General features: G+C 40.6%; 1 long non-coding RNA gene across 1 annotated transcript; it reads right to left on the reverse strand.

Annotated features, from left to right (window-relative positions):
* Positions 1 to 504: 504 nt before the first annotated feature.
* On the reverse strand, positions 505 to 7898 carry LOC114075395. Its single transcript, XR_003575846.1, has 4 exons — positions 7725 to 7898; positions 6888 to 7018; positions 6584 to 6652; positions 505 to 739 (listed from the first exon to the last, which is right to left on the reverse strand). It is a non-coding gene; the product is annotated as an uncharacterized LOC114075395 (long non-coding RNA).
* Positions 7899 to 8407: the final 509 nt, after the last annotated feature.

Raw genomic sequence — 8407 nt, forward strand, 5'->3', positions numbered from 1 at the left:
TTTTACTTGTGATTTATATTAAAGTATATATTTAAGAAATTCAATTTTATATATATAAAATATTTTTTGAAATCACCAATATAACATTATTATGTTTCTAATTATTGACATGACCGATTAACCATACTGAAAAAACCAAACCAGTCCAAATTTATTTTGGTTTGAATTGAGTTACACTTCTTCAAAATCAAAAACCAAAAACCCATACCGAATAATATAAAACTGAATCTAAAAACCGAATACACACCCCTAATCACGTGACATTTTAGGAATTAAAATTCAATTTTTAGAAATTTTTTTAAAATTCAATAAATATAAATCTAATTACGAAAAAAAATATTTATGGGACGAAGAAAATCTTAAGATCAATGATATTCATACACTATTTTGACAAGGAAACACAGAATATGTTGCTACATAATTATCAAATACTTCTTGTGGCCGCGTCCATTTTTATTTATTCATTTGATTTGACATATCTTTTTAAGAAAGAACCCCCTTCATTCGGTTATACTTCTTTTTACTGCTAAAAATAAATATCCACTTTAACTCGTTCATTTTGATAAAATAAAATAATATTTATTGCTTGATTCTTAAAAAAGATATAAATTTTGAGTAGGCTAATTTACAAACCATCTTTTAGAGGTCATCATCGTCATATTCATCGTCATCTGTCATCTTCTCTTCTTCTTCTTCATCATCATCATCATCATCGCGGTCATCGTCATTTGATTCCTCACTATTGAAACAAAAGATGAAAAATGAAATGGTATGCAAGTATAGCAAGTTACACAATATTGGAAGGATTTAAATCATATACAATTACAACGTAAGATCTTTTACACTATAGGTGTCATTTAACTTATTAAAGCAACTTATAATTATTTTATTACTAGCTCTGGACACGTGCTTTGCATATGTATATGACATGTTTAGTCACTATTGTAATAAGGTGCACACCAGTTCATTCAAAGAGAAGAGTTGTATGTACCATTTTCCTCATTGTACTTTGTACATGGATGTTGTCCATCAGAAAATTACTTTATAACTAGTGAACTATTAGGTGAGCGAGCTCCGTACTGAAGTATTACCAACTATTTATCAAAACACATATCAACTATGAGTTGTTCTTTTTTTCTAGTGGTGACATATGACAGATTTGGACGGACTGAAAATGGATTGGATTGGTATGGATAAAAAATAGATTGAGCAACATGGTCGTTACTCACTTTAATCTCTTAAAACCAGAAAAAGTGTCAAAGGGTTAATTCAAATCAACTTAATGATTATCAAAAGGTTTTTCCTACCTGAAGTATCACCATCGTTTAGGTAAGAAAAAGGAAGTAAATCGAAAGGTTTTTCTCCAGAATACGGAGAGTCTTGTGCATAAACAAACAAGAATCTCTCAGTACAACAGTGAATGGATATTTTTTTAAGATTTGCTTCATTGTTGTATGACTTTTGTAAGATAATTCTGGTAAAAGTTTAAAACAATGATCCTGTGGAATAAGCACAGTGAATTCCTTAATATTCGAGTAGAAACAGCAAGAGAGTATCACATTGCTGATTCGTACATAATAACAGATAGTATTAAATAATATTAGTATTTACTGTGTACTAATCCTAGTCCTATTAGGATTAGTACTCCTTCCTATATCTCCTATATATATCTCCCATGTATTCCCTTATTAGGTTAACACTTCAATACAATCAATATTCCTTCATGGTATCAAGAGCCAGAAAACCTAGATCTTCTTTTCTCTAGGTTTTTTCTCTCTTTAGGGCACCGATCGTTCCCTCTCTTCTCTTGGGCGGCGGCAGCCATGACAACCGAGGTGGATCCTCTCGATTCACTTCCTTCTGGCGTTAAACTCCTTCTCAGGCATCTTCATGCCCTGATTCCCGAAAAATTATCAGACATAAATTACCCTACATGGAAAATCACCGTTCTTACAGCCCTTGAGGCCAATTACCTTCTCAAATACGTCGATGGAAGCACAGAACCGCCGCCGGCAGTCATCACCGCCACGGACAAATCAGAAAAAACCAATCCGGCCCATGCCGCCTGGAAAGCCGTGGATGGCCAGATCCGATCATGTTTGATTGCGGTCATCTCTCCCACGGTTCAGAAACACGTCCGATCCTACACAACTGCTTCAGCCCTGTGGACGGCCCTCGCAACACGCTATGCATCAATTTCCCACTCTCATATTTTTCAATTGCGTGATCGTCTCCACACAATTACCAAAGGCACGAAAACTATGGCGGAGTATTTAGACGAGGTCTCCACCATCATCACAGCCCTCGACACCGTGAATGAAATCATTCCCGAAAAAGATCTCGTCATGTGCGTCGTTCGGGGGCTCCCATCAGCTTACTCCTCCATTAAACAGGCGGTTCGCATCAGTCCAACGCCCGTTGACCTGGCTACTCTCTCCTCGTGGCTAAAAAGTGAAGAAATCAACGTGGATCTGGAGAGCAAACTTCTTCTCCGAGAAGCCGCTGTTATGGAGCCGGCCACCGCCCTCACCGCAAGCCAGAACTATCGCGGGGGGCGTGGTGGCGGCCGGCAGGGGAGCCGCGGCGGCTACGGCAGAAACAGCGGAGGCCGCGGGCGCGGCGGTCGGCAGGGCAGTCGTCCGCCGTACGACGGTCAGCAGCACGGCAGCAACAACAGCCTGCACTCCTTCGGCAGCGGCGGGCAGTCATCTTCCAGCGGCGGGCAGGGCACTTACGAGCGGGATCGTCCAACTTGTCAAATCTGTCAGAAAACAGGACACACCGCTGTTCGTTGCTGGTTTCGGTATGAGGAGAGCCGAAATAGTGATAACCGTGCCAATTATGCATCTCAAGCCGGCCCTTCCTCTGAATGGCTGTTGGATACTGGGGCCAACATGCACGTTACTTCTGATCTATCCAAGCTTAACGCTCCAAATCCATATCATGGCTCCAATGGTATTACTGTTGGCAACGGTGAGTCCCTTAATATTTCTCACACTGGCACGGGTACCATTAAAACCCCCACCGCTATCTTTCACCTAGGTAACCTTACCCACGTCCCTTCTATTAAATCCAATCTCCTTTCAGTTCACCAATTCACAAAAGACAATAATTGCTCACTCTTGTTCACCTCTAATGATTTTCAGATCCTAGACAATACTACCAAGAGGGTGATTTTTCAGGGCCCCTGTGAGCATGGTCTGTACGTTCTTCCTGGCACAAGTTCGTCTGCCCACCCAGTTTCAGAAAGCGTTCCTGTGGCTCCGGTGGCTCTTTCGGCTGATGGCCACAGTCTGTTGTGGCACAGTCGTCTGGGTCACCCGTCTACTCAAATAATAAATTCTTTAATGTCTCAATTAGGTTTTTCTTCCATTCATGTAAACAATTGTGACTCCTGTTCAATTGCTAAATCTCATAAATTACCTTTTACTTTATCTGAGAAGCGTACAACTGCACCTTTTCAACTTATTCATTCTGACCTATGGGGTCCTACTGCTGTTCCTTCATTTGCTGGTTTTCGCTATTATATTTGTTTTGTGGATGATTTTACAAAATACACTTGGTTGTACCCACTAAAACACAAATCACAGGCATACACCACCTTTGTCACTTTTGAAAAAATGGTCAAAACACAATTCAATTCTCATGTTAAACTTTTTCGAAGTGACAATGGAAAGGAATATGTCAATAACATCTTTGGCCAGTTTCTGCAATCCCTGGGAATTATACATCAAACCTCCTGTCCATACACTCCCGAACAGAATGGGGTGGCTGAGCGTAAGCATCGCCATCTCATTGAAACGGTGGTTACTCTTCTACATCAATCTCATCTCCCTGTCTCCTTTTGGGTAGAAGCTCTAGCCACCGCAAACTACCTCATTAACAGAATGCCCAGTCACACTCTCTCCAACAAATCACCCTATCAACTCCTTTACCAAGAACTTCCCAATTATACCAACCTCCGCGTCTTTGGGTGTCTTGCCTACCCTTGGCTACGCCCTCATATTACTCACAAATTACAACCCCGATCCCGTCCTTGTATTTTTTTGGGCTATCATCCTACCTCCAAGGGTTATCGCTGTCTTGACCCACAAACTCATAAAGTCTACATATCTCGTCATGTCAAATTTGTCGAAAATGAGTTTCCCTACGAGTCTATTTCCTCCTCCACAAATACATCATTCATTGGCGTCCTTCCCCTTTTTCCAACATACTCACAGGGTCCCTCACCACCTTCCCCCACACCTCCACCCACTACCCAACCACCCCTCATCACCCCTTCGACCGTCACCCACAATACACCCGCAACCACCACCCACACTCACAACCAACCCGAACCACCCCATACCCACAACATCTCCAGCCCGATCCGTTTTGGGTCCTTCCCGGCCACCCCCGAATCACCACCGCCCGTGCCACCCCCCAATACTCATCCCATGTTAACCCGTGGCAAAGCCGGTATCTTTAAACCCAAAACCTTTCAGGCTACCATACTACCAAATACACCCCTTCCCGATAGTGAACCAACAACCTACTCTGTTGCCTCAAAAAATGCTTATTGGCGTCATGCTATGGATGACGAGTTTAAGGCTTTGACTGATCAGAAAACTTGGGTTCTTGTACCTAAGCCCCATGGGCGGCACCCAGTGGGCTGTAAATGGGTGTACAAAATTAAACACAATGCGGATGGCAGTATTTCCAGGTACAAGGCTCGTTTGGTTGCTAAAGGCTACAATCAGGAGTATGGGCTTGATTACTCCGAGACATTCAGTCCTGTTATTCGGCAGGAAACCATTCGCCTGGTACTGTCACTCGCCGTGCGCAACAATTGGCTCATCAATCAGTTGGATGTTTCCAATGCTTTTCTTCATGGCATGCTTGATGAAACTATCTACATGACGCAACCACCGGGCTATGTTGATCCCCGCTTCCCTCAACATGTTTGCAAACTCCAGAAGTCTCTGTATGGGCTCAAGCAAGCCCCCCGTGCTTGGTACACACGTCTGAAAACGTTCCTCCAGGGACTCGGCTTCACGTGTTGCGTACACGACACGAGTCTGTTTACTCGACATTCAGCACACGGTACAGTCATTCTTCTTGTCTATGTAGATGATATCATTATTACAGGCTCTACTGCAGCTCTCATTCAGGATGTCACTCGAGCTATGCATACTACCTTCAAAATGAAGGACCTTGGCCCGTTACATTATTTTCTGGGAATGGAGGTTTCTCGGACAGGCAGCGGCTTGTTTCTTCATCAGTCAAAATATGCTCGAGATCTGTTGCAGAAAGCTGGACTGGAAAAATGCACCAGTCAACCAACACCGATGGCAGTCTCTTCGTCTACGAATGGAGCCGACACCCCCTTTGCCGATATCACCCACTTCCGCAGCCTCATTGGGGCTCTACAGTATCTGGCCATTACCCGTCCTGACATCCAGTTTGCTGTCAACCGAGTTGCTCAGCGCATGCATCAACCAAGTGAACATGATTACCATTGTCTAAAACGCATTCTCAGGTACATTTTTGGCACTCTTGGTCGTGGTTTACTCATTCGACCCGGGGACTTGGAGCTTCGGGGTTTCTCAGATTCAGATTGGGCGAATGATAAAAATGACAGAAAATCTACATCGGGGTTTCTCGTTTTTTTGGGGCCGAACCTGATCTCCTGGTGTACAAAAAAACAACCCAAGGTCTCTCGGTCCTCGACTGAAGCTGAATACCGCGCCCTTGCTCTTCTTGCTGCTGAGACCATGTGGGTCACATATATTCTTCGCGAACTCCGCGCCACTCACACTGTTCCTGCTCTCTATTGTGACAACAAATCAACCATCTGTGTGGCCAAGAATTCCGTCCTACACACCAGAATGAAGCATGTTGATACCGATTGTCTCTTTGTTCGCGATGAAGTTCAGGCCGGCACCATGACTGTGCAGTATGTACCCACTGAAGAACAACCGGCTGATATTCTCACCAAGCCTCTCCCGAGCCGACAGCACGATTACCTCAGTTCCAAGCTTCCGTTCGCTTCCGCTCAGCTCAGCTTGAGGGGGGATAATAACAGATAGTATTAAATAATATTAGTATTTACTGTGTACTAATCCTAGTCCTATTAGGATTAGTACTCCTTAATCCTAGTCCTATTAGGATTAGTACTCCTTCCTATATCTCCTATATATATCTCCCATGTATTCCCTTATTAGGTTAACACTTCAATACAATCAATATTCCTTCAGTACACCTATCGTGAGACTAGTAGTCTCTTCAATATTACACCTTTCTACTGGTGGCCTAGTTTTTCTTATGACGTTGCTGGTGCCACCGGATTTAGCCTTCTGTCTTACTTTGCGAGGTAGATTTAGGACTCCCAAGAAAGGAAACACAAGTTACTGAAGCCTGTTCTGGCCTATACAGTATGTATGTACATTTATTTCAGAGAACTGGCTAGTCCTCAAAACACCTTAACTACTTGCTGCAGAGAAAAAAAAGGCGCAAAAAATGGAAAATGATATGATAGATGTCCCATAGTTAAGGAACACGAGAACATTATAGCAAGAATGAGCATGCAGGTATAAGAACTTACACATTATTGCGGCAAGAAGGAACTTCATTCTCAAAGTCATCATCATCATGATCTTCATCTGTTGTCACACTATCGAAAATGCCAGCAAAAATGAAATGTTACACTTTCCGAAATCAAGAATGAGCATGCAAATATTAGAAGTTACGCAATATTGGAAGGTTTCAAAGCAAACACAATGACAGCCTTAAGAACTTTTGTTCAATTGGTGCAATTGACTTACTAAAGCTATTATCCAGATTACTGTATCGAGTTACTATGATGATAAGTTAAATGTTATTGTAAATCCAGGAAGAAGACGTCTTACAAAAAGATCGCGAGTATGGACCTCGATAGAGCTTCCATAGTTGTCTTGAATGTCCTGTTGAATTTGCTTTGCGGAATTCCCAACAGATTGTTGACAGTTACATATATCAATAAGAGCAAGAGTGGTTATATCTGCAAAATCTCGAGGGATTGAATCCAAATAACAGCAATCTCTAAAAAAAAGTCGTTCAAGGTACGGAAAGTGATCACTACTAGCTCTCCAGTACCGAGCACAAAAAAACTTGAATGCAGTTCTAACTTATCTACTTCTTAATAACTTTTTTTTTTCATAATGAACCACTGGGAAACCACTTCACCTATGACTATTTAACTTAAAATTTTCAAATTGAAATTTTATTATTTTGGCTAATCTATTCAGAAATATAGAAGATTTAATCATGATAATGAGTAGTTTGGCCATGAAATTTGATCCTGGCATTAGGCCATGAATTTTTTACTTTTCCCCATAGTTCAACCCCAGAAAACACGTTTGGCCAATTAAATTTCAACTTCAAGTTGAATTCTAGAACTTTCTAGAAATCCAAAAAAAAACAATCACTTTTTTCACTCCAAATTACTCCCAAGAAAAACTCTCCAACTTCTATTCATCATGACCAAATATAAAAGGTTTGAATTTCACAAGGAAACATGGTCAATAATGATAATATGTAGTTTGGTTCATTACTCTGTTTAAACCCTGATCATACTGAAATTGTTCACCCTAGATTCCACTCTTAGGTACAATTGATCAAAAACTTAATACTTTACAACGTTCTCCTTGATTCAAATGCAAGCAGTGCTGCGATTAATATAGACAATGAAGAGAAAAACAATGAACCTGGTCACGCGACGGTGATTGAAGTGAGAGAGGATGAGTCACTGCTGCCACCCGATGGAGAGAGTGGACTTGTTCTTCACTTTTGTAATCTCGATGTCGAAATTTGAGTTCCATGAAGCCAAATTTGTGCAATTAGCTACAGGATGCTATGCGAATTTCAGAGAAAAATGTCAATTTTGGTAAGGAATATATATATATATATATATATGTCTCGCTCTACTTTTCAACGATGATACGTGTTTTTGACACGGTACACTGTTACGATAATTTGTGAATTTTATCTAAAGACGAAATGAAATATTTTTTAATAATAAATCAAAAAAGATTTGATTCTAATTAAGTATTTATGTGTATTGTTATTAAATTTAAAATTTATTGGAGTTGTTCATCATCAAAGTCTATACAAAAGATATGTAATTGTTTCACTGTCTATATATTTGTATGTTCAAAAAGTTGTACAACCAATATATTCATCAATTGCGGGAGTTTTTCTCCTATTCAAGACCGTTACACACAAAATCTAAATATTATACATCTTATATAATTAGTTGTGTACTTAATAAGTTAATTAAAATATAAAAACACATCTCTTGGAGTTCAATGAAATAATGCATGTTGCTCAAATTATTTCAATTAAATGATGTCTTGACAAGTCCCTTATTCAAAATCATACGCAACCGATG

The sequence above is a fragment of the Solanum pennellii genome, chromosome 12 (genome assembly GCF_001406875.1).
Source record: "Solanum pennellii chromosome 12, SPENNV200".
Lineage (NCBI taxonomy): Eukaryota > Viridiplantae > Streptophyta > Magnoliopsida > Solanales > Solanaceae > Solanum > Solanum pennellii.